Source organism: Molossus molossus, unplaced genomic scaffold (assembly GCF_014108415.1).
Source record: "Molossus molossus isolate mMolMol1 unplaced genomic scaffold, mMolMol1.p scaffold_m16_p_1, whole genome shotgun sequence".
Classification (NCBI taxonomy): Eukaryota; Metazoa; Chordata; class Mammalia; order Chiroptera; family Molossidae; genus Molossus; species Molossus molossus.
The window spans coordinates 194786925-194804785 of NW_023425344.1; the positions used below are offsets into that span (position 1 = coordinate 194786925).

The window sequence follows — 17861 nt, forward strand, 5'->3', positions numbered from 1 at the left end:
ACAATGAGTGCATAAATAAGTGTAACAACAACAAAAATTGATATCTCTCTCTCTATCTCTATCCCTCTCACACACAAATCAATAAATTAAGAAAACAGGCATAGGTTTCAAACAAAAATAGACAAGCCACAATCCTGGGAATCAGTATTTACAAAATATATTTCTGACAGAGGACCCATATTCAGGATATAGAAAGAATTCCTACAACTCTATAAATAAAGTTATAAGGCTTCTGTAGTTTTTCTCTTCATGAGAGGAGGTTTAAGTGCAGTGAATAAACAAATTTCCAGTCCCTTTTAGACTTGTAATGCTGTGGTCATTTCAGAAACAGGATCATTTCTAGATGGTTTCTAAGTGGTACATGATTACAGGCTGCTACATAAAAGATACTATGGTGTAGGTACTTCTTCCCTCCCTCTTCCCCCAATAAGGTTTCTCTCCTAAGAGAACAATTTTCCTAAGCCAGTGAGAACTGACAGTTTTAAAATTTGAACCCTTACTTAATGGGGTGATTTCTGACAGTACATATATATATATAAAACCCTCAAGGATGAAATCAATGGAATAATCATCCAGCCTCAGATAACCATAAGAATATAAGAAAGTCTTGCTGATACAAAGGAGGAAAGTTTCCTTCAACTCTCTTAGTGTCTCTGGCTGGGTCTGAAAAGCAAACTGGTAAAGACAGATTAACAGGAGAAAAGCATACAGATTTTTAAAATAAAAGTATTACATGACACAGGATCCTTCATAAGGAACTTAAAGAAAAGGTCTGTTTACTTTTATGCTAGGTATGATGAAGAGTGGACATAGTTGTGGAGGAGGAATATGCTAGATTAGTGAGTATGAGGTAATTGTAGTAAATTGGGGAAAACTTAGCAAGACCTGTTTGTTAGGATTTTTCTTGGCATTCCTTTGTCTTTGGAGATAAAGAGGCTCCTATTCTCTGGGTATAGGAAGGGCATCTCTCACATGGAAGTTGTTGAGGTCTGTTTCAGGGAAGAAGGGCTGAAACTCCTCAGCTTAAAATAGTAAGTCAAGCCAAGGATGGTATATCCTGAACCCATCACTGCTTTTACTTTTTTTTTTTAATCCTCACCCGAGGTTATTTTTGCATTTATCTTCAGATAGAGTGGGAGGGAGAGGGGGGGAATAGAGAGAGAGAAACATTGATGTGAGAGAGACACATCGAGTGGTTGTCACCCACATGACCACAACCCAAGGTGGGAACCAAACCTGGGACTTTCTCATCCACAGGCCAACACTAACCACTGAGCCAAACCGGCCAGGGCGCTGCTTTTACTTTTTAAGTCTTTTAAGTTGCTAAGACAATTTTTAATGCATTTTAAATGATTTCAGTATCTCTAATTGTTTAATCTCTAGATATAGTGTGGTTTGAGGTAGTTCTCTCCCATATTTCTATAAATGTAAAATAAATGTCTTAAGAAGTATTTGAAATGATTTGCTTTATTTCAAACCTACTTTTAAACAAATAATAAGAGATTTTTGCACTGATTTCATAGGACTAATCACACAAATCTGTATCCACAACGTAATGTATGCATTGTCTTTTACATTTTATGGGCTAGATTTTTTTTCAATTTTAGTGTTATTTTATTTTTAATAAAAAGTGTCCCTTATTTTCTAAGGATTATTATGCCCTTAATAGTGATAGAATTTCCAGTTCACTTTCATTAAGGAGACAAAATTCACTTACCATTTAAATGTTTCATCTTTTCTTTCATACTGGGTGAAAAATGTCAAGGGAACAGCTTCACACATTACAGGATTTTTCTATCATAAAGAGCTGAATCCACAAATACTTTTTTGTGTTATTAGGTATAAGGATCTGGGCCAGGCAACAGAATAAAGGAATTAGTAACAGTCTTCAAGAAGCTTACATTCTAACTGGGGTGGACCAGCTGTGTACACACAGAAAATTAACTAAAATTATAAAATGATCCATAGCAAATCTCAAGTAATACAGATGTAAGTTAGAAGATAGAAAAATGAATGTGATCTTGATATAGAGAAGATTTTGCAAAGGAAGTATAGAACTCTTAAGATCTTGGAAGATCAGTAAAATTTGACAGTAGAAAGAAGGACATCTTGGGGAAAGATAACATATGACTAATGAAATTGAGGCAGTAATATTTAACACATCGTGTAGTTTCTTCCTTAATTTTTTCCCGCCAAAACTGTAAACTTTGTGAGGGCAGAGTCATTGGCTACTTATTTATTGTATTTCACAATCATCTAGCTCTGTGCCTGACAAATAGAAAGTATCAATGAATGCCTTTCAATGTGTTTTAAAAGAAAAGAATGAGTGAATAGTAGCATTTTAAAAGAAAAAAAGGTGAATGTATTTTAAAAGAAAAAATAAGTGAATAGTAGCATTTCTGTTTGGCTTGAATGGAATATTTACTTAGAGGAACAGTGTGAGATCTTTGAATTTTAGGGACAATGCTTGAATGCCTAACTGAAGGATTTGTATTTTACCCTGTAAGGGTTTGAAATTGGACATGCGGCATGATGAAAAATAGAAGTGTTTCTTAGAAAGTTGAGCTCTGGTTCAGGATATACAAGAGATATTATAAGCTGGAGACAAGAAAACTATTTGAGATGTTATTGTTGTAGGCTACATAGGAAGACAGTAGGATGGGAGGCAGTTTAGGTGTATCTTAGTTATCATGGAGCAACAGCACATTACAGGTGTTAACAGGTAATTTTTTAAAAATAGGTAAAATCATGACTCTCCTACAGATATAAAAATGAACATCATATAGATTTTATCTAAGGTGTTAGAACCAGTTCAAAGGAGAATCTAAAAATACACATGCATAGATCAAAATTATGGAAATTAATGTTCAAATGGAGGCAAACAATTTTTATTCCTTTGAGGAAGATGATAGAGATTTTGAGGGTGGGGGAAGGTTGGTCATCCCTTCAAAGGACAGAATTATTTTGCAGGTGTATTGATAAGAATTATTTTACATTGCTATCAGTGATCTACAACTTACAGTTATAAAATAGCTCCCATAGATTGAGAATCAGATACCTGGAAAGATGTACTCTAGACCAGAGGTCAGCAAACTGTATGTCTACCAGCCAACTATCCCTGCCCCTTTCCTTTAAAAAAAAAAAAAAAAAAAAAGGTTTCTTTAGAACATAACCTTGCTCATTCGTTTACTTATTGGCTATGGCTCATTTGTTGCTACAAAGATGAAGTTGAGTAGTTGCAACAGAGACAGTATTCCCCCACATAGCTTGAATTTTTATTTTGTATAAAGATTTTTAGAGAGAGAAGGACAGAGAGAGAAAAAAACATCGATGTGAGAACGAAACATCTTTCGGCTAATCATATACTGGCCTATTGTTTCCCCAAGAGAATTAAAGAAACATTTTCAAATATTTGAAGCATAGTTTGGTTTGTTCTGTAATTTTTAAGGTTAAAACTTTGGATAGTAGGTAGAAGTTAAGCAATCCTGATTTTAACTTAATATAAGAATGTTCTCATAGTACATGGGATAGAACCTTGGTAGGTAGTGACTTCCCTCTCACTGGGTGTGTTCAAGCAGAGACTAGACATTCACTTTACTGGGATTATTATAATAGAGGGATTAAAGCATCTGTTGTGGGAGGGCCTTAAAATAGTCCTCCAATTCTGTGAGCTCTCTAAAGTGGAAGGCTTTCCCAGAGGCACTGCTGACCCATCTGAGGTTTGAGGCCAGAAATTACTATGGACAGTAACCTATATGGTTTTATATCTTTGAATCTTTATTCCAGTAGTACTCAGCAAGTTTGCTTAGTTAGTGTAAAGCACACTTAGTTAGTGTAAAGCACAGTTAGCAAATATTTGAATTGATACAGTGATCAGGTTTGCAGGCCATTAGATAGGCTAATGATAATATATAATGGTAGCATACATCAGACACTTACTAGTGCCAGGCATTTTGATAAATAGGCACCTTAGAAACATTGCATTTGGTCCTTGCAGTACTCTGAAAAAAGTGTCGCTGCTGCTGCTGCTATGCTGTTACTATTATTCCTATCACAACTGAGGAACCTGAAGTGTCAGGATTTCATAGCAGATAAGTGAGGTAAGGATAGGAGAATTGAGTTAGTGATGAGATAATAGTTAATGTTGTAGACTATAAGGTCTAGTTTTTGAAGAAAGGAAATGAAGCCATGATTAAACTGTTGGGCTGGAAAGAAAAGGTCAAGATACTGGATGTGTTGAGGCTAAAGAACATATATAGTAAAGTAATAAGAGGGCAGTGGTGCTATAAGAATAGATTATCTCAGAGTTGAATATTGTTCTTAAAAATTTCAGAAGTCATGTGGTTCCCAGTACTAACAACATCCTTTTGGAAATAAATATTCAACAGTGATTAGAGGATTGTTAGAGTCAGGAATATTAAGACATAAAAGTTTATATTGGATCAGTGTTAAAGTTATCCAAGAGATGATTCACTCATGAAGTAGCATGTGAAAGGGTGATGTACAATGGTTGGCACACAATAGGTATTCAGAAAATGTTTGAATCTGAATCCTGTGATCTAGGAAAAAACCACCTTAGCAAGAGGAATAAGCCATCAGCTGCCTGCAGAGTGAGCTTCTGGGATTTGTGAATTATTTGAAACATAGGTAAAATAAATTATTTTGTGGGAGGAAAGTCTCATCTTGAAGTATCAGGCAGTAGGCAATTTTATTTATTTATTTTTTTCTACTTTTGTTACAGATGTTTCTCCTTTTTCCCCCATTGACACCCTCCTCCCCATGTCCCCCCTACCCCATCCCCAGCTTTGTTGTTCATGTCCATCAGTTATGTGTACATGCATACAAGCTCTGTGGTTTATCTCCTCCTTCCCACTACCCCTTCTTCTGAGGGTTGTCATTCTGTACCCTACTTCCATGTCTCTGGGTTTCCCTTGTTCCTCAGACTGTTATGTTCATTATATTCTACAAATAAGTGAGATCATGTGATATTTGTCTTTCTCTGCTTGGCTTGTTTCACTTAGGATATAATACTCTCCAGGTCCCTCCATGTTGTCTCAAAGGATAAAAGATCTTTCTTTCTTACAGCTGCATAGTACTCCATTGAGTATATGTACCATTGCTTTTTTATCCATTCGTCTACTGATGGACACTTGGGCTGATTCCAGATCTTAGCTATTGTAAATAGTGCTGCTACGAACATGGGGGTACATATATTCTTTCTGATTGGTGTTTCAGGCTTCTTAGGGTATATTCCTAGAAGTGGGATCACAGGGTCAAATGGCAGTTCCATTTTTAATTTTTTGAGGTAGCACCATAGTGTTTTCCATAGTGGCTGCACCAGTCTGCATTCCCACCAGCAGGGTACTAGAGTCCCCTTTTCTCCACACCCTCACCAGCACTTGTAGTTTGATGATTTGTTGATGGCGGCCATTCTGACAGGTGTGAGTTGATATCTCATTGTGGCAATTTTAATTTCCTGCTTCTGTTAAAAGGCCAGAGAGTGTTATGTTATATAGGGGAGTTGCGTGGGAAGGGGGGGCACTTCATTGTTTCTATTTCTGTTCTTCCATATAACTTGCTAATTATACTTTTGGTGGTTCTTAGTACTCTTTGGGAACATTGTTTCAAAAAGTCAGTTTATTCTTTTGCAAATTTATTTCAGGAGAAAAGAGTCTATTAAATAGTGGCTAGAGATTAGACACCATCTCAGAATATAAAATTAAAACAGAGGTGACTGTAGACTGAATATTAGATATTAAGGGATCATTGTCAGTTTTGGGGTATATAACAAGAGCTGAGAGATGACGAGTAAATGAGGCAGGAGCAGCAGATGCTGAGTTGTTGCAGCTAGGTGAAAGGTACATGAAGGTTCATTGTGCTAGTTTTTTGTTTTGTTTTGTTTCTTCCTATTTTTGTTTATATGTGAGAATTTCAAAAGTAAGAAATTTAATTTTTTTGAAGATACCCAGTATAGAATGTTTTCATTCGAAAAGTATTGAGTGCCTAACTAGATGCCTAGTACTTAGTATATTGGGTTTTGTGTTGCTCTTAATTTTATTTCTGAAAATGCAAGGGATTGGGAAGAGGGGCTGGCTACTCATTGACTAGATGTAAAAAGGGAGTGACTTCAGCATATTAGAACCTCTGCTGAAAATCTTAGTACTATTTAACACCATTTCCACAAAAGCAAAAGAGAAATGACATTTATCTCCTGTTCTTCTGGTTAGCACCTCACATAGTTGACTCCTTTGTCTTCACAAAAGAAACTGCTCAAAGGCTTCCTGGTAGCTTTGCAGATGACTTTCAGAGGGTTCTATATAACAATGAGGTTTCTAAATTCAGACATTCAGAAAAACTCACTTAGGAGAAGACAGAGTATGCCCATTCCTGACCTCATCAGAGTCTACCTTCAAGAAACCCCTTACAGGATTTTTAGAAGTGGGGACTTTTATGGAAGCCTATAAAATCCTAAAAGAAAGTTATTCTTATTGCATAGTTACAGTTATTTAAATATTGGTTATATTGAAATCATTTTTAGTTTGTTCTCTTCATAGTTCTTTTATTTCCAAGAAATCTTTCTTTTATTGATCTACATCCCAAATCTCTCTACTTTGATATCTTTTCATTGACTGATGCCAGATTTTGGAGAAAAGTTCAGAGAAAAAAAATTGTTGAAAAGGAAATATTAAAATGGTACAATTTCCCTCTTTTGCTGATAATTAAAGAAGATTGATAAACTTAAACTGCTAAGATTGTACTGTTTTAGTAATTTGATAGTACATAGGTAGTTTCTTTTTTCTCTTTTTAAGATAGAAAGATTGGGTTGATCATATTGGCAGGATGCATTCGATGGATGACTGTCATTTTATTCTCAAAGCTGCATGGCACTTTAAGTATAGAAAATGATAATTAAATTTTCAAGAGACCATGTTGAGATTATAAAATTTGGGATTTGTAAAAGAATGAGCATAACAGCTGACTAGTGCTGGTTGATGTGTTTTTATTGACCTGGCAAAGGAATAGAAGCATCTTAGGTTTTCTTTTACTTTGTTTCCCTGTACATCTCCATTCTCCCCTCCCCCCAATTAATAATCTCATCCAACGTGTTGGTAATGACTTGGAACTATTCAGGTTGCACAAAGCATTTAATGAAATCTTGTCTTAGACAAAACACTAGAGAGGATCATAATTAATGTCTCATTTTCTGCCAGTTGCTATTGATTACTCATTCAAGATCCCTTTGTTCTCAGAATGATAACAACTGTACTTTGCATCACTATCTAATGAGATTCTCAGGATAGAATCCTTTAACAACATGCTGATAATTGCTAACATATCCCTGGAATTTCAATGTAAATTAATTTGCATCATAATACAATTATTTCACAAATACCAGTATTTTAAATTTTGGATTTTATTACAATCTGTTTTTTAATTATTTGTTGAAAATTCACAGAAGACTGATATTATTAAAGCCCAACATTTATATTTTGTTCTAATTCCCCATTCACCCTCTGAGATTTTTTATTGTGACTTGAGGCATGAGGCTTCTTTGTCGCTCTTCAGTTCCCGTCATAATCTGTGAAACTTCAAATGGACTTACTGTTCTGTGATGTTTCTAAATTAAAAGAACAATTGCAAATATAATACCACACTAATTTCGCTTTTAGAACAATTTTGTTTCTTCATCCTTCAGTGACAAATACATGATGCATTATAAAGAATTTAACGAAGAAATCTTAACAGTTAATGTACTCTATTTTACTGTGACTGTTTTATATCTTTCTACCTCTTTAATTAGTACATTCTCCTCTCAAAAAGACAAATCTGGGAACAGCTGCTTGCTTTTGTGTATTAAAACTGCATACCACTTTGGGGGTATAATATAGGCATGAAATTAAGGAATTCTGCAGAATATACACAGAACAGAGCTTCCAGGAGTCCATATTAAATATTTTAAGTTTTTTGAGATATGTGACTATAATATTAGGTACTCTCCATCTTATTTTTCTAGAAAACAGATTAGTGATGAGTTAATTCTTAATTTTTAATCATAAAATATGGCTAATAATTTTTGATGCAGAGTTAATTAGGTCTTTATTTAATCTGAAGTTATGGATGTCAGAGTATATGTAGTACAGTGTTGGGGTTAAACTATTTAATGGTAAAAAGCAGTTCTTAGGAAACAAGTCTATGTTTGTCAGTATTTCAAACACATTTATTTTTAAGGGTAAAGAATGTCCAAATTATTGCCATGTGATTCTGAATCCTCCTGGCTATTGAGCAGCACCATTTTTACATAGGATGTTCTTCTGCCTTCTTATTAAATCACATTTAGAGCACTTTCCAATATAATTAAGCAGTTATATTGATAAATCATATTGGCCAAGCCCCCTACTATATCTCTCTCCTTTATTTTTCAGTAAGTATCATCATGAAGTCTTAACATTGAATAGTCCTTTCAATTCACATTTTTGAGTTGGGAATTCTCAAGCACATGAGGGAGACACAACTTTATTTTTTATTTTATTTTATTTTATTTTTTTTATCCTCACCCGAGGATATTTTTCCATTTTTTTGCACAGATAGAGATGGAGGGAGAGAGAGGAAGGGAGGGAGAGTGAGAAACATCGACATGAAGGGACACATCGAGTGGCTGCCACCCGCACGACCAACCAGGGCCGGGGACAAACTGCAACCAAAGTACGTGCCCTTAGCGGGAACCGAACCCAGGTCTCTCCGGACCGCAGGCCGACACTCTAACCGCTGAGCCAAACTGGCCAGGGCGGGAGACACAACTTTAAAAAAAATTATCAAATAAGCTACACTAAGTTCCTTATAAAGAAATTGGGATTTTATTTACTGGCTAGAGGTGTGTCATGTGTAATTCAAAATGAAACTTAGCCTGGCCAGTGTGGCTTAGTGAATTGAGCATAGTCCCCTGCACTAAGAAGTCACTGGTTCATTTCCCAGTCAGGGTACATGCCCAGATTTTGGGCTTGATCCCCAGTAGGGGGCGTGCAGGAGGCACTCATCGATGTTTCTATCTCTCCCTCTTCCTCTCTACCTAAAAATCAATAAAAACATATTTTTAAAAAAGAAACTTAACTTGATGTAGGTTTTATTATAATAATCTAGGCTATATTAATGTTTCAGGGATAACCCTACATTGATTATTCTTCAGTAATTAGATACATTTTTTCACAGATGAGGTTCTAGATGACTATAAAAAGATTATTTTCTGAGCATGTGTAAGAAATTTAATACTATGTTTTTTCAGAATTCTAATTCTGCCTTGAAGAAGACAGCTCAGCAGAATAAAACTGCTTTGCCTAGTTCTTTATCCTCTGGGATACTTGTGTATTCTTTTTGCCTGAGATACCTCCAGGACAAGATCAGTGGTAATCAATAATGCTTCTCATTTGTTTTAGGCAGGCAGAAAAATCAATAACATGAGTTGATACATAATTTAATTTAAGGGGGGAAAATAGTTTATTATGTGTGTGTTAGTGTTAGCAAAATGTTTGAAGAATCAAAAGAAAATATATGATTTTGTTAGTGGTAGAATATCAAGATATTAGGCTTTATAATAGTTTAGTCCTTAATTTTTTTAGCCATTTATTTTATTAGTTGCATGGGTATTATTTCCTAGATTATCTAGTTCCTGTGGAGAAAACCTTGTCTTAAACTTCTTTTTTTTTTTTTATCTCTTATAGTACTAGTTTCTTTTAGTTAACAGGATAAAATATCATCTTGTGTTCTTAAAAAGAAACTATTTATTCTATATTTACTTTGCCTAATTATGTAGCTCATGATACAGATTAAACAGGGGGAAATGATTATTTCTGTGATTAAGACAGCTTCTACTTTTTCTTTTTTTGGCATTAATATTCAATATAGAACAAGAAGACAGGTTATTTATTTCCTAACCACATCTCCATATATGTCTATAGTAAGGAAAAAGGTTTAGCAATACTAAAATTGGTAGCAAGTAAACTTTTTTTCCCCTAAAAAACTTGTTCTCCTTCTTTTTCTTCCTTTATTCTGTACATATGTGCAGTCTGCCAGTATGTATTTGGTAAGTTACTCAGCTTTAGGATGGTAATCCACAAATTAATGTACAGGTCACTTACATTTCTTCAAGTTAACAACATGATAAATGATAATTAGGTTCCTGGACTAGTGTAGAAGTCATGTATTGATGAAGAAGCCTCTGAAACAGACCTAGATTCAAATTAGGGTTCTACTACTTACTACATATATAACATAAAATCTGTATAATAAGATTGCATTAAACATTAACTGAGATAATACATTTGAAACTGTGGTAGTTGATCCTTCATATTCTGATTTGCTCCAAGTTTTTATTTTGAAAAATTGCAAATCCATAGAAAACATGCAATAATAGTACAATGAGCATCCATGTACTCATTAACCAAGCTTTCTTAATTAACATTTCACCACACTTGTACGCCCCTTCCTTTTCTTTCTGTATGTTTATATATATGTCTGTATGCTCTGTGTGAATTTATACACACAAATATACATACTTCTGCTTAATCATTTTGAGAAATAAGTTGGCATTTGTCTATTCTTGGTTTAAATTGAAACAGTTTGAATCTGCTGCGCTCTTAGGATTTAGCCTCTAATTGTCAACCCTTTCTCCAGAAGTCTATCAGTTCTCTTTCCTGTTTCTGACATCTTTGATTCAGGGCAGACAAGGTCTCCTAATTTCGGACAAAAGAGTTTGTGCCCAGGAAACAATTTAAAATGCCATTCATCTTATTTTCATTCTGTTCTGATACCTAGAATATGGTAATATATTGGGGGGGGGTGTAAAATTGAGTTTTTTGTTTTTACTAAGGTCTGCAACCATACTACTCAGTTCTATTTAAAGCCTTATTTACTTTTCCCAGCAACTCTGTGAGTTACTTGGTAATATATCCATTTATAGAAAAGGAAACAGATGCATTAATGTTAATAATTTGCCCTGGATCATACAAGTCAGAATTTTAACTCAGGGTAGCTAACCACAAAGTCTATACTATTTCCAGGGCATAAAGTTTTTGTAAACATTTCACTTCTTTTAGGGTTATAAGAAATGAGCTTTTCTATTCATGACTTAGGTTATTTATGTCTCTGTTAGTCTTTATTATGACTATCATTTGACTTTTTTGAAGAAACAACTCCCTGGCTTCATTTTACTCATCTGAAAGTTTATCTATATCTTATGATTTCAGTGAAGACACACTTCTTCATAGTCCTCCAAATTCAGTCCTTTGTTCCTTCATCATAGCATTCATAAGATGTCAATAAACATTTTCTAAAAAGGGCCAGAGAGTAAATATTTTAGCCTTCACAGACCATGCATTCTCTGTTGCAACTACTCAACTCTTCCATTGTAGCACAAAAACAGCCATAGCTAATACATAAATGAATGGATGAGACTGTGTTCCAATGAAAGTATTTTAAAAAACAATCCCAATTTGATCTGCAAATTGTTTACCCTTTGTATAAATTATCTTATATGCCCATTAATTTTTTTTTTTTTTGGTTAATTCTCACCCAAGGATATTCTTCCATTGATTTTTTTAAGATAGAATGGGAGGGAGGGGGAGAGAGAGAGAGAAACATCGATGTGAAAGAGACACATTGATCTGCTGCTTCCCACATGACCCTGACCAGGGCCGGAAATCGAACTGAGACTCTTTGGTCTGTGGGCCAATGCTCTTAACTGCTGAGCCAAACCGGCCAGGGCCACATTAAAATGTGTATGCCAAGGAAGTGCTGTAAGGAGCACTGTTAAGACACATATGAATGCCCAGTTCCTCTATGTGTTTATTATATGTACAGTGACCAGTTTCATGTGTGCCTTCAATATGAGAAACAGCAGGTGAAGTAATAAATACAGCAGGTGCTGCAAAACATGATATGAAATACAGTTTTGCACTGAGCAGGGAACATCCTAAAACACTAGTGTTACTTAAAGGAAAATTTCAAGGTACATGACCTCTGGCCTCAAACATGTGATATGTTCCATCTAGACTACTATGAGCCATATTTTGATTGGTATTTGAGGAATGTTGAATGTGCCTAGCAAGGGAAAAAAAAAAAAAAACCCATTACCTGTGACAGTGCAAATTTCAGTATAACATGTAGGAGACTTGATTCCAGGGTCATACTACTTTCACACAAGTAACATAATCAGGAGGTCCATTGCTAAAAGTTTGCTATAGAAATAGAAAGAATAGCCCAGCCAGTGTGGCTCAGTGGTTGAGTGTCGACCCATGCACCAAGAGGTCACTGTTTCGATCCCTGGTCATGACACATGCCCAGGTTGTGGGCCAAATCCCCAGTGTGGGGCATGCAGGAGGCAGCCAATTGATGTTCTCATCTCTCTCTCCCTTTCCCTTCCTCTCTCTAAAATCAATGAAGAAAAAAAATTTTTTTAAAGAAATAGAATACATGTGTTGTTTACATTTATATTGATTTTCTCAATTTTATCATTTTTACTGGAGATTGTTACCTAAAAGGGTCAGCACTTATGTCTGATAATCATACTTTTTTTGTTGTTGTTTTTTATCCTCACCCGAGGATATGTGTATGGACTTCAGAGAGAGAGAGAGAAACATAGATTTGTTGCCTTCCCATATGCACCCTGACCAGGGATCAAACCCACAACCTTTTGGTATATGGGACGACACTCCAACCATTGAGCAACCCAACCAGGACCATATCTAGCTTTCGTAATCTGTTAAACCTGTATCTGTTAGAATTTGTATAGTTAATGTTAAATAATTACATTAATATTGTGTAATCTTTTCTTGTTCACATCACATTATCTGGTCATTGAAATTTTCTTTTCACTTTTTTCCCGTATCAAGAAGGTATCAACTCTATTCAAAGAAGAATTTACCTTTTGAGGAGTCTGAAAAAAATTTTTAATTATAAGCATTTTTAAAAGATATAATGATCTTTAGCTGGTTTAGTAAATTGAATACTTCATGTGTGCGTCAGTATTGTTGAATAGGCTTTTTAAAAAATGAAATATCAAATGATGACAAAACAATATAGCAAAACATATGAAATCATTGCTTATTTCATTAGTCATTAGTGAAATGTAAAACAAAACCACTATAAGGTACCACTTCATACCTATGAGGATGGCTATAATTTTTTTTTTTTTTTAGTAACAAGTGTTGGCAAGGACATAGAGAAATTAGAACCCTTATACATTGCTGGTAAGAAATTGGTGCCACCACTGTGGAAAACAGTTTCACATTTCCTCAAAAAGTTAAACATAAAATAACCACGTGACACTGCAGTTCTTCTAAGTATATACCCAAAAGATTAGAAAGCAGGTACTCAAATACTTGTATACGAATGTTCATAGCAATACTATTCACGACAGTCCAAAGCTGGAAACCAATGTGCCCCATCAGTGGATGAATGGATAAATTATAGTGTGTCAGTACAATGGAATATTATTCAGCCCTAAAAAGGAATGGAGTACTGGTACATGCTACTACTCAGATGAATTTCAAAAACAATATGCCAAGTAAAAGAAGCCAGACACAAAAAAATCACATATTATATGAAACATTCAGAATAGAATAGGTATATTCATAGAGACAGAAACAGATTAGTGGTGGTTTCCATGGACTAGAGGAGGGGAGAGATGGAGGTGACTGTTTAATGGGTATGGGGTGTTCTTTTGGGGTGATAAAAATGTTCTGGAACTAGATGGTGATAGTTGCACATCATGAATGTACTAAATGCTACTTACTGGAAACTTTTAAATGGTTAATTTTATGTTATGTGGATTTCACCTCAGTTTTTTAAAGCCGAAACCTTAAAAATTGTTTGTAAAATTATTAAGTAGTATGGTAAACTGAAATAAGAATTTTTCTTGATTATCAGAGAGGAGGCAGAGATGGGGCTACTGTGACTATTACAAAGTTCTACAGATTCTTTCTGACCAGAGTTGAGTTTTATTTCTCAGTATCTTTATGATAGTGTCTGAATGGACAACTACTAAGAGTATGGTGACAGCAGAAAGGGGAATTAAACATGGTGTAGGAGGATACTAAATGTATCAGAGAAGTCACAGCTCTTTTCACTTGAGAGTATCCTTTCAAGTGTATCCAATACCCTTTCCAGTTGTGGTCTACTTTTCCCCTTAGCTACCAGAAAGTTTGGAACCAAATTCTGGCAAATTAACTTTATTTGCTTTATGATAGCATCATGGGTTAGTAGATCAGGGCTGCTGAATCTCTGGATTTCGGTGACACACTTGACAAATTCTCATGATGTTGCCCTGGCCAGTTTGGCTCAGCAGTTAGAGCATTGGCCCATGGACTAATGAGTCACAGGTTCAGTTCCGGCCACAGGCATGTACCTCGGTTGCAGTTTGTCCCAGGCCCTGTTTGGGCCATGCGGGAGGCAACCAGTCAATCTGTCTCTCTCGCATTGATGTCTATCCCTCCCTCTCTCTCTGGCTCTCTCTCCCTCCCTCCTACTCTATCTGAAGAGAGATAGAAAAATATTCTTGGGTGAGGACTAAAAAGTAAATCACAAATTCTCATGATGTCACTGTGGCACACCTTAGGGCTGTCTGCTCAGCCTATCATCCTAATTTTTTTTTTTTATCACATTGTTTATACCTGATACTAGAAAGCTAGCAAGTTTGGTTGATAGAATCTAAAAAACAATAGGAATGGATTTTTTTTTTCTCCACAAAAGGCAAACCTTTATTAACAGTGTAATCCACTCTAGTGTAACCATCTGGCTGAATGACTATGGATAGGAGACACTTTGCTGGTGAAAAGTCTCTATCACCATCATGGGTTTGATTGGACATTGGCAGTATTACATTTCACAGTATTTTTTTTTAAAAAAACTTATATTTATTGTTGAATGTATTACAGATGTTCCTCATTTTTCCCCCATTGACCTCCCTCCTGTCTTCCCCAAGCTGTTGTCTGTGTCCATTGGCTATGCATATATGCATATAAGTTCTTTGGTTTATTTCTTCCCACTCCCTAACCCCCTTCCCTTTGAGGTTTGTCAGTCTAGCAACCAATTTGTCCTTCTTAATCCCCTCACCTTTTTCTCTCATTCCTCCAACCCCACTCCTATCTGGCAACCAACAAAATGTTCTCTGTATCTGTGGGAATGTTTCTGTTCTGCTTGTTCATTTTGTTTGTAGATTCAATTGTTGATAGATATGTATTCATTGCCATTTTGTTTGTTCATATTTTTTATCTTTTTCTTCAAGACCCTAAACATTTCATATAATAATGATTTGGTGGTGATGAACTCCTTTAGCTTTTCCTGGTCTGGGAAACTATATAGCCATCAATTCTAAATGATAGCTTTGCAGGATAGAGTAATCTTGGTTGTAGGTTCTTGCTTTTCATCACTCTGAATATTTCTTGCCACTCCCTTCTGGCCTGCAAAGTTTCTTTTGAAAAATCAGCTGACAGTCTTATGGGAACTCCCTTGTAGGTAACTAACTGCTTTTCTCTTGCTGCTTTTAAGATTCTCTCTCTGTCTTGAATCTTTTGCATTTTGATGATGATGTGTCTTGGTGTGGGCCTCTTGGGATTCATCTTGTTTGGGACTCTCTGTGCTTCCTGGACTTGTATGTCTGTTTCCTTCACCAAGTTAGGGAAGTTTTCTGCCATTATTGTTTCAAATAGGTTTTTGATTTCTTGTCCTCTCTCTTCTCCTTCTGGCACCCCTAAGATGTGAATGTTGGCACGCTTGAAGTTGTCCCAGAGGCTCCTTACAACTATCCTCATTTTTTTGGATTCTTTTTTCTTTTTGCTGTTCTAATTGGGTGTTTTCCTAATTGGCTGATATTCCTAATAGATGGTTTTCTTCTTGGCTTTGCCTACTATACTACTGAATCTGTGTAAATTATTCTTTATTTCAGTTAGTGCCTCCTTCATTTCTGACTATGCATCCTTCATTTCTGACTGGTCCTTTTTTATGCTCTTGAGGCCCTCACCAAGTTCACTGAAGTTCTCACTAAGTCCATTGAGCATCCTTCTGAGCAGTGTTTTGAACTCAGCATCTGTTAGGTTGCTTATCTCCATTGTGCTTAGTTCTTTTCCTGGAGTTTTGTTCTGTTTTTTCATTTGGGACTTGTTTCTTTGTCTCCTCATTTTGGCTGCCTCCCTGTGTTTCAGTGTATTACTTAACGAGAGGTATGGGGCTATCTGAGAACAGATGGCTGCTTGTTTGAAAGAATTTAGGAAAACCTGAAGCAGGATCCAAGACAGGCCTATCCTATGTTAAAGCAACTGGCAACAGCTTGGGTGGGCCTGAAAGTTGGGTGGGGCGGGGCGGGGCCTCAGGGAATCACCAGGGCGAGGCAAACAGTTTGATCCAAGTTGCTGGAGTCCCAGATATGGTGGCTCTCTGCCCCCCAGGGAAGGGCTCACCAAATGAACAGAGGCCTCTGATAGCACGTCTGTCCTGGAAAAAGCCCCCTTCCTAGTCCTCGCTTCAGTGCCAAACAGCTCAGTTCTCCTTGTATGTCTCTGTTGCCCATCATGCTGCTTCCCCTCTGAGTTTAGAGGGAGCAAGTCCGAGTAAGTCCATGCGCGTGCCCTTTAAGAGGAGCTGCCTGGGGCTCCAGGTACCTCAGCCTCCCTGAGCCTCAGTTCCCACTGGTTTTTCCAGCCAGAAGTTATGGGGACTTTTCTTCCTGGCACTGGAATCCTGAGCAGGGCACCTGGTGTGGGATGGGGACCCCTCAGTCCTCAGGGAGGGCCTTCCCAGCCGAGGTCTCTCCTGATTTTTATCCGCCACACGTGGGTGTGGGACCAGCCGTCGCACCTCCACCCCTCCTACCAGTCTCGATGTGGCTTCTTTAATTCTGTAGTTGTAGGACTTCCTTCCATTCAGTGAGATTTCAGGTGGCTTTGAGTGATGGTTGTTCTGTAGTTTAGTTGTAACTTTGATGTGATTGTGGGAGGACATGATACCGCGTTTACTTATGCCACTATCTTGACCAGAAGTTCCGGAATGGATTATTATTATGGATCAAATATAACAAGATGAATTTTTCAGAGATAAATATTGTCTTTGTACTTGAGACAAAAAAACAAACAAAAAATCACAAACTAAACAAGGACACCATTGGAAGGACATGACTTAATTGCAGCATATGCAATTAAGAGTAATAGGGTGTGACCAACTCTTATGAGCTAGCACAAATGGGTTCTTTAAATGTAGTATTGAGCCCTGGCCAGTTTGGTTCAGTGGTTAGAGTGTCAGCCCGCATACCAGAGAGATCCGGGTTCAGTTCCCGCTAAGGGCATGTACCTTGATTGCAGTTTGTCCCTGGCCCCGGTTGGGGTTGTGTGGGTGGTAGCCAGTTGATGTGTCTCTCTCACATCGATGTTTCTCTCTCTCACTCTTCCTTCCTCTCTCCCTCCCGCTCTATCTGAAGATGAATGCAAAAATGTCCTTGGGTGAGGCTTAAAAAAAATAAATTAATAAAATAAAATAAATGTAGTATTGAAAACTACTCTGCACTAATATGATGTATTGTCGTCCATTCCATTTTACAAGAGACTTTGATCAATTGAAAATAAATCCAGAGGTCTGTGTCAGGGATGGTAAGGAGGACATTCAAACCCATGTCATGAGACACAGTTGAAGAAAACAGTAATGGCAAGTCTTAAAAATATTGGCACTCAGCAAACAATGAGAACTGTCCAAAAAGAAAATAAGAAAGGAAAAAGAACAAAATTAACTGCCTGTGTGGTCATGAAAGCAGGCAAAGACTGGTTGAACTTTTTAAAAAAGTATTCTTGATGATTAATGGGTAGAACCACATAGTAACTAAA

General features: G+C 36.5%; 1 protein-coding gene across 7 annotated transcripts in view; it reads left to right on the top strand.

The window, feature by feature from the left end:
* Window positions 1-17861, top strand: part of TCF12 (transcription factor 12) — a 355331-nt gene that overhangs the window by 251810 nt on the left and 85660 nt on the right. The window lies entirely within an intron of this gene.